General features: G+C 35.8%; 2 long non-coding RNA genes across 2 annotated transcripts; both read left to right on the forward strand.

The window, feature by feature from the left end:
• Positions 1-12612: 12612 nt before the first annotated feature.
• On the forward strand, positions 12613-14332 carry LOC125062055. The gene is made up of 3 exons (XR_007119148.1): positions 12613-12845; positions 13072-13244; positions 13334-14332. It is a non-coding gene; the product is annotated as an uncharacterized LOC125062055 (long non-coding RNA).
• A 25-nt stretch (positions 14333-14357) lies between these two features.
• On the forward strand, positions 14358-17451 carry LOC125062053. Its single transcript, XR_007119146.1, has 2 exons — positions 14358-16154; positions 17032-17451. It is a non-coding gene; the product is annotated as an uncharacterized LOC125062053 (long non-coding RNA).
• The last annotated feature ends 451 nt before the right edge of the window (positions 17452-17902 follow it).

Genomic DNA, 17902 nt, shown 5'->3' on the forward strand with positions numbered 1-17902 from the left:
CAATTACACGTTGTATATGTCCCACTAAGGGCCATAGGCCTCCTATCTTAGGCGAGAGGGAATCTGAAGTCCCCACGGTAGCCCAACGCGTATTGGAGACTTCAAATTCATCCATAGAACATAATATCTCAATGCATTCATAATAATACATAATAAACATTAAAAGATAGTGTTCAATAATAGCTCTCTAATTTTTTTTATTCCTAATACTAACGCCATCTTTCGGAATTTCTTAAAACCTCTAGCATAAATTGCAATTGCAATTACTAATACTTCTTACTTTACAGCCCGCAAAATAATAACAAACTTAAAAAAAATATTAATTAATTTAATAGCGCATGGTAATCACCACAAAAAACAAAATCACTGAACATTTTATTCAATACCAAAAAATACGGTACCTAAGTTGTAAAAAGCGACATCTAGCATGTTCTTACAATATTAATAAGGTTTTAGATTTGTATTTGCGATAGATGGCTCCTTGTAGTTTCATCATGCTTTCAAAGATGGCATTGAATTTAAATAATGCTACTTAAAAAGCGACTAAATTTTGTGATTAATTAGCAACCAGTTAATTTTTTTATTTTAATAATTCTTAAAGTAAATTAGTTTTTTTACTTGTCCTAATTTTAATATAACTATGTATCAGATTTTTATATAGTATGATTATTTTTACTCTAAGCAAAAACTGTTTATGAATATATCCATTATAAAGACGGCTTCAGACTCTCGCAAGGCGCCTCTTGGTGAGCGGAGACTACACGAGTGTAGCCATCCACTCTCCCGATTTATTTAGTTGCTCGCTACATCAACAAGATGGACGTTATTGAAGTAAATGCGTTTGGAATCTTTTGCGGTACGGTACTAAACTAATTAACTTCTTAGCTGTTAACATCACATTAAATCAATTGACAATATTTGAATCGCTTGTTTCCAAAACAACACTCTTGTCCTAAACTGGTTTTTTACATGTGCCATTTATTCAGTAAATTACAATAGTACTCATACTAATGTTAAGGATGATCATATTAAAATAAAACCATTAAGTAAGTATGTTTTTAGTCTTTATTTAGAAACAAATCATACAAGTTTAATCATCTATTTCACCTTCGGCTTGTGTTGTGGGCCATGTCAATATTTTATTATAAAAATCTTGATGAGTGTCAGGAATGTAGCTAATAAGCTTTTTAATATCTTGAATTTTCTTTGCATTTATGGGGTTCAGAGTTTCATATGCTTTTTCACATGGCAACCGTAGCAACACTCTATAGGCAAGACTTTTTGGCGGGAAGTCAAACAAAGCGGGTGTTTTAAATTTTGCGTTTTTTCAATAATTATTTTTTTTATATATAATTGTTCTTTTTTTTCTGTAAATAGAAAATTTGTAACATTTTGTAAATAGTAGATAATAATGAGTGAAAACAGCGCCGGGGGGCGGGTCCCCGGTGACAAAGACGCCAAGAAAAGAAAATTAGAGGTGACTAATGAAAACTATAAAGTGTTTACCAAACCAAACTATAAAAGACAATTCCCAGAAAACCATAGCACAGATTGTGTGGTTTATGTAGAATCACACGAAAATGAAAAGTTAGGGAACAAAAATCCCATCACGTTAACTAAATTATTCACGGACAATGTTAAAGGAATAGTGGGCGTACACCGAGTAAATGCTCACAAAATAGGCATCACTTTAAAAAACCAGCTCCGGCCAATAATTTCCTAAAACTGGACAGTTTTTTAGGAAAACTGGTCCCGCTCGGCACGATTTCAGTGACTTTTGCTGCCACAATGCTGCCCCAATATGCATATATACAGATGTTCAGATACCCGATCCACATGTACATTCCACCACTGCTGCAATGCTTCAGATGTTTCAAATTCAATCACTCAGCTCGAGTTTGTCGCGGAGAGCAAATGTGCTCGTCATGTTCCGGCCGGCACTCCTACAAGGAGTGTGAAGTAGATGACATTATTTGTATTAACTGTAATGGCAATCATTTGGCAATCTCCAGGGATTGCCCCATTAAAAAGAAGAACATGGAGGAAAAAAAGAGTAAATATCTTATTCTCAACAGAAGTTATGCCACTGTGGTGAGTACAGCTCCCATAGCCCCTCAGATGTTAGACCCTAAAGAGTTTCCGGCTATTACTAAGCCAAACAATAAAAATGTGACTACAGGCCCGTTCAATGCACAGCAAATTTTCAATAACGACATTATCATTAACGCCATAGTAAAATCTCTTATTACTCTGGGTAATGATAAAATCGACACACCCATTACAAATAAAAAAATCAAAGAAATACTTTTAGCTAATTTATTAAACTAAATAATGGATACATTTTTAAACATAGCACAGTTTAATATACAAAACTTACAGAGTAAGAAAGCCTTATTGAATAATTTTTATCGAAACATAATATTGATATCTGTTTATTAAATGAAACTTGGCTTAAAAGCACTAGTATAATTCCAAACTTTGCACCATATAATTTTATACATAAAAATTCAGTTAATACCCATAATGGTGTGGGTATACTAATCAAACAAAATTTACAGTATGATATAGTTAACACTACTTTTCATGAATCCGTTCAAAATATGTGTAGCCGTAGAAACATCTATGGGCAAATTGCACATTCTTTGTGTATATTGCCCTCACAATAGTGATGTTAAAAGGTTTAATATTCGCACAATGAAAAAGGTTTTACTTGAAGTACCTAAGCCATGTATAATAATGGGAGATCTAAATGCACACCATATAGTTTTTGGATGTCAATCAAATAATAGTAGAGGCAATAGTTTATACAATCTCATTGATGAACTAGACTTGTGTATTTTGAATGATGGGAGTGCTAAAACTGTTCAAATTCCAAACAGAAATGCATCTGCTATTGATGTTACTTTGGTTAACCCAGCAATAGCTCCTCTTTGTGAATGGCGAATTCATGATGATTCAATGGGCAGCTACCACTATCCAACTCAGGTTGTTGTCAATGTAAAACCATCCACATATGAAGTCCGGCCTGTGGAAGAAAAATACATATATTTTAAGGCTGATTGGACTGAATATTATAATTTATCTGAAACATCTTTTTGTCAGTTAGACACTGAAAATACAGAACCAATTGCTTTATACAATAATTTTATAAATATTTTGTGTGACATCAGATCAATTACTATACCTAAACAAAAGTCTAGACAAACTGTGAAAGTCATGAGGAAACCTGTTCCCTGGTGGAACCAAACATGTGATGATGCAGTTCGAAAGTCCAAAAAAGCCCTGATACAGTATAGAGCTTCACCTAGCATTTCTAATTTTATAGAGTACAAAAAAGCAGATGCTCAAAAGAAAAGAATACTTAAAGAAGAAAGTATTCATTCGTGGCACAACTTATGTAGTAGTTTCGATAGAATGACACCTGTTTCTAGAATATGGGGTTACATGAAAAGGTTCAAGAGAATAGGTTCATGTCATGATAGATTTTTCAATGATGAATGGGTGCCTTCATTCCTAGATAACATCTCTGATTCAAATCAAATAAATTTAAACAATGTAAGTGGTATTTTAAATGATTCATCTGAAAATAACAGTAATTCCTTTCTGAATAAACCATTTACATTAAATGAATTGTACATATCCCTCAAAAGCAGAAAAGATACAACACCAGGGTTGGATAATATACCATATATTTTAATAAAAAAACTACATCCTAATGCTATAGAAATCTTATTAAATATTTATAATATACTATGGGAAAACCTGTTAATACCAGATTCATGGAAAACTCAGTGCATCATTCCCATCTTAAAGCCAAATAAAACTGCAAATAATCCATCATCATACAGACCCATTTCATTATCATCGTGTTTAGGTAAACTCTTTGAGAACATGCTAAAGATAAGATTAGATTATTTTGCCGAATCGGAAGGAAAGTTACCAGATATTCAGTTTGGATTCAGGAAAGGTAGAACAACAGGACTATATATGTTAAATTTAATAATAAGTTACATGGACCTAAACAGGCCAATAAAGGAACAATGCAAGGTGCAACTTTGTCACCATTGTTGTATAACTTGTATACATCACAAATACTGGATTATGTAAATATACCCCAGGTTAAAATATTGCAATTTGCAGATGACATACTTTTGTATAGTGAAAATCAAAGTTTAAACATAGCGGTTAATAGCATAAACACTGCATTAAATAAACTTCAGACTTATTACAGAAATTTTTTGAAATTAGAAATAAGTTCAGAGAAAAGCTCAGTTTTAGTATTCAGTAAAGATCCATTTGCACAACTGTAAATATTTCCTATAACAATGATAAAATCCCTATAGTTAATCACCATAAATTTCTTGGTGTAGTAGTGGATGACAAATCAAAATTTGATAAACACATTCAGTACATATGCCAAAATGCCATGAAAAGCATTAATGTAATGAGAAGTTTGGCAGGTACTTTTTGGGGTTCAGATCCAAAAACTTTGAACATGCTGTACAAAAGCATAGTCAGAAGTCATTTTGACTACAGTTCCTTAGCTTATATGAATGCAAATAGTACATTACTAAGAAAACTGGATGTAATACAAAATATTACAAAGTGCATGACAGACCTGGACCAGACAAACTTGAAACGGCAGCTGGTACTATTACGGACAAAAAAGAAATATGTGAAAGTTTTAACTCATATTTTTCGACTATTGGCTCAACCCTAGCAAATATGATTTCTAAAAAATCAAAAGTACCTCAAATTTTAGAAGAGTGTAGTCTAACTGATAGAACAGAATTGCGATTTCTGAAACCAGTAACCACGAAAGAAGTTATTACCATAATTAAAAATTTGGACTGTAACACTGCATCTGGCATTGATGGTATTAGTACAAAATCAATTAAATGCGTAAAAGACATTATTGCCACGGAACTAACAGTCTGCATTAACTATCATTTGGCACGAGGTATTTTTCCCAACGAGTTAAAGGTTGCAAAAGTTGTACCAATTCATAAAGCCGGAAGTAAGCTTGACCCGTGCAATTATCGCCCTATATCAGTTCTCCCAGTGCTTTCTAAGGTCTTTGAGAAGATTCTTTATAACCAATTAGAGTCATTCCTTAATTCAAAAGGTTTCTTTTACCGAAAACAATATGGCTTTAGAGCTCAATCAAATACTCTCGCTGCCACAATTGACCTCGTAACCAAAATTAAAAAAAAAATTGATCAAAAACAAGTTGCCTTAGGTATATTTATCGATCTAAAAAAAGCCTTTGACACCATTAGTCATGAAAAATTATTACAAAAACTAAAACTTACCGGTGTTACAGGCAAAGCACTTGAAATTTTTAAATCATATATGGAGAACCGAAAACAAATAGTAAAAATAGGTGAATATGAAAGCAATTCCTGTATCCTGAATTTTGGCGTTCCCCAGGGATCAATATTAGGCCCCCTCATGTTCCTCATTTATATTAACAGTATCAGTGATTTGGGTCTCAAAGGTGACATCTCCCTTTATGCAGACGACACAAGTCTCTTTTACTTTGGAAACTCGATCGAAGCTCTAATAGCCGACGCTCAAAATGATCTTAATCTGTTAAATGAGTGGTTTCAATCAAATCTTTTAACTATTAATATTACAAAAACAAATTATGTTATTTTTGCAGCAAAAAATAAAAAAATAAATAATAATTTCGAACTTAAAATAGACGGAAAAATATTAGAACGAAAACCTAAAGAAAAATATCTCGGACTTATTTTGGATAGTAACCTAACTTGGAAGCCACATCTAGAAAAAATTAAACTTAAACTAACTCCACTCACAGGGGCACTGCGAAACATAACAAATTGTCTCCCACAGAAAGTGCGGTATCTGATCTATAATTCTCTGGTTAAGCCTCATGTCGACTACCTCATTGAGGTCTGGGGTACTGCAGCAAAGAGTAATTTGGATCCTATCCAGAGAACTCTGAATAGATTGATTAAAAACTTATTTAACTATAAACTTCGGACGCCGCGGATGACGTCGTTTTGATAGCGGAAGGAGAGACCGGTAGTGAGATCCAGCAGAACCTCAACCTAACATTGAACCGGATACATAGATGGGGTATCCTAAACAAACTGAAGTTTGCGCCACACAAGACCAAAGCCATGGTGGTGACGCGCAAACTGAAGTATGATACCCCACGGCTAAATATGAATAATGTACCGATACAGATGGATAACCACATTCGAATTCTCGGAGTTGATGTGGATGCTAGACTCACGTTTAACAGACATGTGGAGAGGGTATGCCGGAAGGCCATCCAGATATATAAGCAGCTGGCCAAAGCCGCGAAGATCGAATGGGGACTAAACCAGCAAGTTATCGCGACCGCGTACACTGCCGTTATTGAACCAATCGTAATGTATGCGGCCGCGGTGTGGGCTCCCGCGACAAATAAAATCTGTGTACGCAGAAAACTAAATCATCTTCAAAGGGGCTTTGCCCAAAAAGTAGCAAAAACTTATAGGACGACATCATTACACGCAGCAACCCTACTGGCCGGGATACTTCCACTAGACCTCCGTATTCAAGAAGCCGCTGCCTTATACGAGATAAGAAGGGGGGTCAGCACGGAAATACTGGAGGGCGAAGAATTAGAGAGGAGAGTGAAATACGTAGATCTCCCACACCCGGCGAAACAAACAAAACTGGACTACAAGATGCTCACCAATCCGGAAGAAATCGAAGGACACGGCGGCACACAAATCTATACGGACGGCAGCAAAACAAGTATAGGAGTGGGTGCTGCTTGGACGGAATGGAAAGATGGAATGGAAATAAATAGCAAGATGATTAAGATGGCGCCCCACTGCACAGTTTTTCAAGCTGAATTGACGGCACTACGAAACGCGACTAGCCACATAAATAAAAATAAGCGTGACGCTAAAATATACAGTGATTCTAGGTCAGCATTAGATGCTATTGTGAGTGGACGATCTCTCGATCCCCAGGTAGCCGAGATCCGCCGGAGCCTGGAAGAGTGCCGCAAAAGAGGAACTCATATAAGCCTCTTCTGGGTAAAGGCGCACGTTGGTACGCCAGGGAACGAGAGGGCGGACACGTTAGCAAAAGAAGCGGCGGAAAGACTAAGGTCAAAACCTGAATACGCCTCATACCCCCTGTCATATGTAAAACATCAGATAAGGCAAAAGACTCTAGATGTATGGAATGAACGCTACCTGGGGGGTGAAACAGCTGGAACTACAAAATTATTTATCGCAAATGTTAGAACTGCGTACAAATTAATAAAAGAGAAGCGTTTCACACCCCAGATGGCGCAAATTCTTACAGGGCACGGAGCCTTTGCACATTACCTTCATAGGTTTAAAATTAGGACAAGCCCAGCATGTGACTGCGGCGATGAAGAACAAACAGTAGAACATGTGCTCATACATTGCCCTATTTTCGCATCGTCCAGGCACGACCTGGAGCAACAAATGCAGATGACTGTAGACCGTAACGGCCTACAGGACATGTTAATAAAGCACAGATCGTGCCTGGAACGGTTCTGCGAAAAAATTGTGGAATATATAAAGGCGGCAAACAAAACCCCAAGAACGGGTCTCGCGAGGAATTGCGTCCCGGCTCGCCCATGAATATTGTTAACAAAAATATTACAGATGTAGCCGGGGCGTCTTTCGCGAGACGTGTGATGTGCAAAGGTCCCTGGACACAATGGCAGGGGAGTAGAAAAGAAAGGATATACGAGGAAACAAAATTAATGAATATTAAACAAACGTACACATACTACACTTGTATTCTAGTACGCAAAATATTAAATAGGGAAATTAATTCTAATATAAAATTTTTAACCAAACAACAAACACGAAATATTAACTTAAGACGTGCTAGTTACTTGGTGACCCGCCCTCCTAGAACTAACTATGGCAAAAGAAGTTTGGAGTATGAGGGTGGTACAATTTATAATAAGTTACCATCAGTTATAAAAGCGGAACAAAATTATGCCCGATTTAAAAAGCTTCTAAAAACTTACACATTAATTACATACAAATAAGTGATTAAAATATAATATGTATATATATATATTGACAGGAAGGCGATAACACTTGAAATGTTTAATGTCTAAAGAACTTTAAACTAACACTCCTCACGGTGTTAAAGAATTGTATTTGATATTGACCAAAATCTGCCTAAAAGTGATTTTAGTCTGTAAAAATGTTTTATAAACCTTGTACATGCCCTAAATATATAAATATAGGAATAAACTAAAAATAAAATAGTGTTATGGAAAAAAATTAAAATAATCAATGTAAACTTGTTATATCAGACTATGCCATCAATGCCACATCTAGTAAAAACTCAAATTCGTACATCCGTGTTTTGCTTGGTTGACTGATCAAGTTTATTATGTCTACCCACATTTTTGGTGCTGTTCTGTTTTGTTATTTTATATATGTACCTACATCTGTGCGCTCTAATTTCTAATTTTTAATCTTAGTTTTAAATATGTGTTTCTCAGTAAGTGAATTTTGTATACAATTCTTATGAGAAATAAAGTTATTCTTAAACCTAAATATTGGACTGAGAGTAATAAGTGGAGCTATGCGCACCACTCCTATAAACAGTATGGAAGTAGAAAACTGTATACCTCCACTGTGCTTGCGACGCTTACAGTTGGCTGAGCGATTTTGTTTGAAGGAGCTGGCAAATGAGAACAGTGTTATCCTTGGTAGAGTCTCTTATCCTGTAGAAATAACTCAGGCAATTGAAGCAAGCAGCATCTCAATAAATACACTGATTTCAGGCTTGTTACCTGAAATTCCAACCACAATGTCATATATTAAAAACTTGACAAATAATATGCTTAGTATTGTCTTTGATTAAAATAACTCATAACATTTAAAGAAAAACGCTTTTTACCGGATTAAAGTTATGTATTATTATAAATTTACAACGAAAGAGAAAAGATTCTTCCCAAGATTGGTACGCGAAGCCATTGAAATCAAAAAACACCCCAATTTCAATAGAGAAGACGGCCTAAAATTGTCAAACACCTGGGATCCAATAATATCCAAATTAAAATCTCAAAAAGAAAAACAATCCGCGAAAATAGAGGACACCGTGAGCCATTTTTGCCAAAACCCTCCATCTTTTAGTCGATACCAACTCCGGGGAAATAAATACAGATAATGCAACTTTCCTGCAGCTGTGATACTTTTTGACATTCAACATCCTTTGTCTTCAGTCACCGTGACCACGCACGCTGTAAAGCACGCGAAACGTCGGATAAATTTAAAATTATGCCAAATAGTTGTAAAAATACATACGCTTTGACCAACCGAAAGTACTTGCGAAAGAGAAAAGATTCTTCCCAAGATTGGTACGCGAAGCCATTGAAATCAAAAAACACCCCAATTTCAATAGAGAAGACGGCCTAAAATTGTCAAACACCTGGGATCCAATAATATCCAAATTAAAATCTCAAAAAGAAAAACAATCCGCGAAAATAGAGGACACCGTGAGCCATTTTTGCCAAAACCCTCCATCTTTTAGTCGATACCAACTCCGGGGAAATAAATACAGATAATGCAACTTTCTCTGCAGCTGTGATACTTTTTGACATTCAACATCTTTTGTCTTCAGTCACCGTGACCACGCACGCTGTAAAGCACGCGAAACGTCGGATAAATTTAAAATTATGCCAAATAGTTGTAAATTTATAATAATACATAACTTTAATCCGGTAAAAAGCGTTTTTCTTTAAATAATATGCTCACAAGTAATAAGTGGCCAATTTACAATAGCCCTTATAACTCTTTACTGAACTACTTAAATATTCAATGTAATTTAGACTCGTGTTAAAAATAAGTTTGAGTTTTTACAATTTCTAAGTGATAAATCAGAGTTTTATATTATATATACTGATGGTTCCAAATGTGAGACTGTTAAGGCAGCATTCTATGACCCACAAATGAAATTAACTAAATGCTTGAGATTACCTATAACTTGTAGTATATTCACTGCTGAGGCTTGGGCAATATTAGCTGCTTTAACATATGTAAATAGTAATGTAAATATTTTGGTTGTAAGTGATTCTAAGAGTGTTTTAACAGCATTGGGTAATTGTAGGATATAAACAGAATTATATTGTATATAAAATTAAGGATTTACTGTACAATTTAGAAAAGCATGTAGAATTTGTATGGGTACCCTCCCACAGTGGTATAACTGGCAATGAGGTTGTGGACGAGGCGACTCGTCGGGACCATGACGATGATTTAACAGACTCTTTCAAAGTGCCTTTCACAGACTATTATACGCAGATAAAGATTCATCTCAAGAGAAGATGGAAAGAATATTGGAACTACAATACAGAGGTATTAAATAAAGGACAATGGTACTCAGAAATACAGAGAGATTTACCAATGATCCCGTGGTATAACAGCTTCAAATACATTAATAGGATGTTCATAACGTGCATTAATCGCTTACGTGTAGGACACTGCTGTGTTCCAGCACATCTCAAGAGGAAGAAAATCATTCTTGATGATAATTGTACATATTGTTCAAAGGAAAATGCCGATATAAAGCATGTCTTGTTTGAATGCGAAACGTTTAACATCCAACGTTTATTACTTGCAAGTGTCATTAGTGATGTCGCAGAAGAAAATTCATTAAGTGTTCCCCGCCGCCCTCAAGATTTACTATCTTATCGTGCTTTTTTCTTACCTGTGTTTAAATTTATTTCAAACACAGTTGAACAAATTTAATTACATAGAGTTAGTTGAAATATTTCCAATTGTATAGAATAGTTTTGTGTTAAGTTATTTAGTTTTAATATATTATACTTAATTTGGAATTTGGATATAATTACAATTTGTATTAACGTAATTACTTAAGAATGTTTATGCTAATATTATATTTATTATTTATGGTATGGCACGTTACCATTACATACTTTTAAGGACCTTATGTAATTCTATGATTCCGACTGAAAGACTCTGTATCCATGGTTATGAAATAAATTATTTAAAAAAAAAATCTATAGGCAATAAGTAGTTTGAATGTACTTCTCACAGGGTTGTTAATAAATTCATTGACCCATAGCTGTCGCAGGTAAAATACATCTTGTACCGGTATGTGGGGGAGGGGCAAATTCTGCATACAATCAAAGCAAACATACAACCAACCATGTCATCTCTTTGTTGACACAAATCTTTAGTGTTCTTTATAGTAGTATAAAATTTGTTTGCTCGTGCTTTATGCACTTTCAAGTCTATTTCGGCTTGCTTTTTACACTCTCACTCACATGAGAGTTTGATATAGTGACATTCAGCTGTTCACATGTTATACAGGTATCTACCTGTGGTCGACCAAATTGAAGATCAAAATGCTGTTTGAAAATAGAGTAGTACAGGTTGTACGTAACATTCATTCCAGGATAGTTAGTCTTGAAAGCAGTATGCATCTATTTTATTGTCAGCCTAGGATCCAAATAAGTATATGTCTCGTTTGAGTAGTGGCTTTCATGAGTAGGGTAACATTTTATGTGTTCTTTTATCTTTTGTCACCTTTATGTCATAGGTATTCAAAAATGTAGCCTTGCAAACCTTATGCTTCACTCCATTAGCAGCAGGTAAATGATACACAAATGAGGCAGACCGAGGTTTCGGTTTCTGTGAGTTGTCACGCGGTTGGTGTCTCATGATTTCAGCTTTCGTGATTAATCCCATCAAATGAACATCTTGTTCAATGCTCGTTTCATATGAATAGTATTTCACAAACTCCTCCGAATCTTGATTATCCAATGTTAGTTTTGAAGAGCACTTGTATTTACAACCAGTAGAACAAAATCCTTTTGCTGTACGTCTTGGCACACTGCGTCCTTATGATGAGGTGTATTCCATTCCGTATTCACAGTATGTGAATACAGTTCCGTTCCTTTGAGGGAGATTGGAAATTTCCAATCAACAACGGATGTTCTTGAATCTGAGAAAACTGACAAAGAAAACAACACTTATAAAAAATGCTTGAAATATATACACAGTGTTTGCCAACTGCGGAGTGGGAAAAAGGACATGAAACTCAAACTGCAATTAAATGCTTTCACAGAAAGCAACTGCTTACGAAAACTTTCAGAGAAAATCTCACCGAGATTCGCTCTTTTGCTCCAAGGGCAATTAAGAAATTATAATTAAAAAACCACTGGAAGGAGATGGACAAAGGAGGAAAAAATTGTAGCCTTGAGGCTATTTAAAAGGTCACCAACTTGTTACCGCTTGTTGAGGAGATTATTTTATTTACCATCTCCAGGCACCCTACAACTGAACAGAGTGCCTTTTGCTGTAGGTATTACCCAGCCAGTACTGGAAGTACTCCAACAATTTTTATAAACACAGCAGCCATCGGACAATAATTATATTCTAATGTAAGATGAAATATCATTAAAGAAACACTTCGATCATAACCCAAAGGAAGATGTCATTGATGGATACCAAGATCATGGGGCACAAGGAATTTCCCCCAATGTGGCATCCTATGCCCTAGTTTTATGGTTGCTGGCATAAGGAAAACAGTAAAACAACCGATCGCACATTTCCTCTCAATTGGCTTTTCAACAGCGGACAGGCTTGCAGTGCTTTTCTTTCAGATCTTACAGCAATGTTTTGCATCAGGCATTAATATAATTATCTGCCACTGTCTGTGACATGGATGGTGTAAATAGACGAGCACTGTAAATCTTGGGTGCAACTGTGGAGCGCCCATACATAACAGTGCATAACAAAGAGATTGTGACATTGAGTGCACTACTAACATTTCATCTGAAGACAAGAAAGGAAAAGGTATGTTCATGTGACTGTTTAAACTAAAATATCATAAATTTTGTAACACTTAGGGCACTTACTTGCACGAGCTGCTAAAAGCCATTTAATTTTAAGATAATTCAAATTTTCCTATTAAAAATGAAAAGGCTCTTTAGCTGGTAAGCTTTTAGTTTTACAATATTTTATTTACGCTTATCATCCAAGTACTTGCCTCAATTAAAAATTACTTTTGGTTTATTTACAGGTGTGGCCAAATGGTCACACATAAAAGATTTCTTTGAAATCGACAACAAACCCCAAATTTTGTGTTCGCTCCTGCTTTCACAAAGAAATGCAAAACAAAAAATGTGCGTCAAACTAGCTGCACAAGTTTTGAGCCACACAGTGGCAGCGGACTTTATGCAAAGATAGCTGATGGTATGTAATGATGGTGTAGAAGAAATGTGTCATAAGATAGCTCATTAGTTCTATTACATTATTAATCAATTTTTATTTCTTATTTCCAGGCGCGCTCAGTACAGAAGCTGCTGTTACTGCAAATGTGATATCACATATGGACAAGCTTTTTGACGCCCTGAATAGCGACTCAGCAGACTTGCGGCGAGGAAAAATTTTCTCCACAAACTTGACAGCGAAAAGCCCACACCACAAATTATTTCAGAATATGAAATATTTTTTGAAAACATTGAAATTTATGGGGTCTCTGCGAACACCCCCATCACAGGAAGGTTGGATTTGGACCATTAATGGCGTCGAGCGACTGTTTAAGCAATTCGCTAACGAGGGTATAAAGAGCCTGGCCACAAGACGGTTACAGCAAGATCCATTAGAAAATTTGTTTGGCTGCATAAGGGGCAACTGTGGGCACATATTGGGACCACAGGATGAAATTGTGAAACTGACAATAGTGTCGTAATGAATAACTATGAGACATTATTGTCAGTTTCACAACCCAGAAATTGCGCATTTTAATAATTAATTGCGCAGTTAATAATTGTGAGAGTTGTTTGCACTATGCAAATAAATTAAACATTAATAAATTCGACATTAGAAAATAGTCACAAACGCGTAATTTAAAAACAATTGCAAAGGAAATGGTGCTCCAAAATGTAAATTTTGATTGCATAAAAAATTTTGTGATGTGATAAAAAATGTGAAAAGATTTTGTATACTAAAAAACAGATTGTTTGCAGATGAAGCATCGGCATCTGCGCTCTAACGCAAGATGAAGATAATTATGCATAAATAATAATTATTTTGTTGGTGCTTGCTTCCTCTTGTAAAGACTCATGAACAAGTTACTGTGGTTTATGTAAATTATTCATTTGTAGAGAAGAAGTAGCGAAGAAACTTTTCATTTGAATTACCTAGGTACGAACATTACAAAATTATGTTGATTTCGTGTCCAAGCATCCATAAAAGTGAAATAAATAACAATTCAATGAGAAAACGTTTTTGTTTTATTTCAAGTTCATTTGTTAAATATTATTAATAATTTTCTGGGGAACCTGGACCAGCCGGCAATTCAAATTTTTGCCGCCAGATATTCAAATATTGCCGCCACATGTAGTTTTGGGTGGGTTGATAATTATAGGTGGCGCGTATACATTCGCGTATCTTAGAATCTGTGTTCCTAGCCTAGTCGCCGTTCTTCCTTTGGGTAATTGTGTTCTGTGCCGTGACCACGCACCCTGTTAAGCACGCGAAACGTCGGTTAAATGTAAAATAATTGTTAATCCGGTTAAAAAGTGTTTTCTTTAAATGTGTAAAGGTTATGTTAATAAAAGACAATACTATGTGCAACAGTACGGACTGGAAAATGCAAACAAAATTAGACGACTGGAATTCAAGAAAACAAAAGGCATCTCGTCTCCTAGCATCCATAAATTTTCTTAAAAGATGCGGAGACCACAACATCATCCCCTACTGTGTACGATAAACAGATTATCGTAAACAGATTGGAGGCAGTGCATAAACATCTTAAACACTTGGGCTCACAACAAATTCAATAACTGCAAAGTCATACAAATAAAAAAAAGTTTGAAAAACTAGCACAGAACACTAATAGACACCTGTCAAACGTCGCGACTTTAAATGACACACCCGATACTAGTCAAAATGTCACTGTCATCAATCTGTCAAAACAAAACTTGTATAAACAAACCATCGAGCCTCGAGGTATTAAATAAAGGCTTAAATTTTGCAACGGCACAGCGAAAAATCCCTCACGAAGAAATTCTCGAGAAGGCTCTCGCGGAGCTAAAGGCGAACGAAGATTTGGTAGTACTCCGAGCTGACAAAGGGAACGCAATACCTATAAAAAAGTTGATAAAGATCCCACAAACAAGGTAATAAAACAAACATCTAGCCTCCTTACTAAATATTCTGAAACACTGTCACTAGACGTCAAATCTTTAACAACAGCCTGCGTAAAACCTCCAAAAATGTATGGATTGCCAAAAATACACAAACACAACAATCCTTTAAGACCCATAGTCAGTCATATCGACTCACCCACATACAAATTAGCCAAACACTTAGTGTCAATATTATCCCCTCTCAGGGGGCACACTAGTGCTCATGTTAAGGACTCTTACTATTTTGTGGAAACATTGAGAGCTCTCAAATTACTCCACAATGAAACCATGGTGAGTTTTGACATTGAGTCACTATTTACAAACTTACCACTAAATGACTGCCTAGATATAATTGCAAAAAGACTTAGGGAACAGAACATGTCACCAGATTATGTAGATATTGTAAAACACTGTCTCACGTCAGGATACTTAATGTGGAAAGATGAGTTCTATGTGCAGGTTGATGGAGTGGCCATGGGTTCTCCAGTGTCACCTATAGTCGCTGACATCTTCGTGGAGGACTTTGAGGAGAGAGCTCTGGCCAATGCCCCGGTTAAACCTCGTCTGTACAAGAGATATGTCGATGACATGTTTGTAGTACTCCGCAATGACAAAATATCTGCATTTCTAGCACATTTAAATTCAATACACAATAACATTAAATTTACTGTTGAACAAGAGAACAACAACTGTCTGCCCTTTTTAGACATTTTAATTATACGCAAAGCAGATGGCACACTAGGTCACACAATACACAGAAAGGCAACCCACACAGACAGGTACCTCAACCACCACCGCCTCCGACCACCCTTCACAACTGCTTTCTGTCGGTAAATGTTTGTTCCAGAGAGCCCAACGTCTTTGTGATGCTGCCCACCTCGAGGAGGAACTACAGCATGTCAAACAGGTGCTACACCGAAACAAGCTGCGCGTCCCCCGGCTGCATCACAGAAACAATAACAAGACACAGGTAAAGGGAGTTACAGATAGAATTAGCCGGATCCTAAAACGAGCTTCTATTCTCATACAATTTTCAAGCCGCACAAGAAGATTCAGCAATTTCTATTTTCATCCTGCAGAAGAGGGCTATTCGTGCAATCTTTAATTTAAAATGTAGGGAATCTCTTAGAGATCAATTCAAGGAAATTAATATACTTACCTTTCCCTCGCAATATATTTATGAAAATATTATGTATGTATACAAAAATAGTGATAAGTTTACTAGAATAGAATAAACAATACAAATACTTATACATTAGGGCGACAGCCGCCTGACAAATACATTTATACATTACAAAACTATACAACTACATTACAAATAAATACAAATACATTTAAAAGGCAAAGACGACGACTTGGGCGACAGCCGCCATACAACAATTTACAACACGACACATCCAAATGGATAAACGAAAAATAAAGACAAATTTATAATATATATATATGTGTATACATATTACAAATAAGTATACAAACATATTATTAGTATTTAATGTCACCTATTCACACTTTATAAGCGAATGCAGAAAATACAAGTATGTTTACGCAACACATATAGATACTTATTACCTATAGCCATTGAATTAATAATTATAAACAAACGCCTTCTATATGCAACGGAACAAAGCTGTTAATTTAACAAATAACATTAAAACGATTAACTAGACTAAAAGAAAATTATTTTGTGTCGCGGAGGGAAAAACATGCAGTTAATTAATAAATAACTGCATTGTTCAGCACATTTTTAAATACATGAACTATTTTAAAATGTTTTCATTTGAATTTTACCATTTCAAGATTATTTTAACGTTAGTAAAATTAATTACTTTCATTATCACGAATAACAGACAGCGACATGAAGGCGGTTGAAGATGTGGTGCCAACACAACAGAGGGGTCTATGGTCATCGAACGTGAGTGAAGATTCTAACTAAGGCAACAACCTGCTTCCACAACGCGCGTGCAGGAGACTCTGCAGCTGTACCAGCCTTTGCAGACTCTGTGGGGCGCCAGAATGTTCAGATTTCATCATTTGAACATAAGCGAACTACTGACATGGATCCTGTGTGTGCTAAATATTAGCAGCTGAATAGCAATTTTAATTATATTTTAATCAGCTGTTGACACGGTTCATATGTGTTCCATATTTTAATAGCTGAGGTTGCGCGATACACCAACAGCTCACTAGAAAAATACCATGTATGTGTGAATAGGTGTAATTAGTATTTAAGATATTGTTTTATAACAATAAATCAGATTTGAATATTGCTCTGTCTTGTTCATTTCTCGCTTCCTCTCAAAGTGACGAAGACTACTTCAAGCCCTTGATTATCGTGGTGAGCCTGCCCGGTAGCTTTGAGATAATCCCACTACCTCGAACCTTTGATCCTACCCGTAGGGCTCCGTCTGTTACCTTAGGTCTCTTGGTGCAGACATCCCGTACTTATTTATATATTTATATATTCACTATTTATGTGTTAGGGTACGTCTGTAGGGCTTAGGGATCCGTAGGGTTGTTAGGTTCTTACGTCTCACCCTCTCATATATTTAGTCATCTAGTGCAGCTTGCTTATACATACATTACATTTACTATTCAGATACTCCTGACATTAAATACATATAAATTTTAAACACACTTTCGACAGTCCACTAACTAGCAAGCTGTTCACGCACAATGTTAATTCCGTGTGGAACAAACGCAGGCTGCAATTTCCCCGTA

Source organism: Pieris napi, chromosome W (genome assembly GCF_905475465.1).
Source record: "Pieris napi chromosome W, ilPieNapi1.2, whole genome shotgun sequence".
Classification (NCBI taxonomy): Eukaryota; Metazoa; Arthropoda; class Insecta; order Lepidoptera; family Pieridae; genus Pieris; species Pieris napi.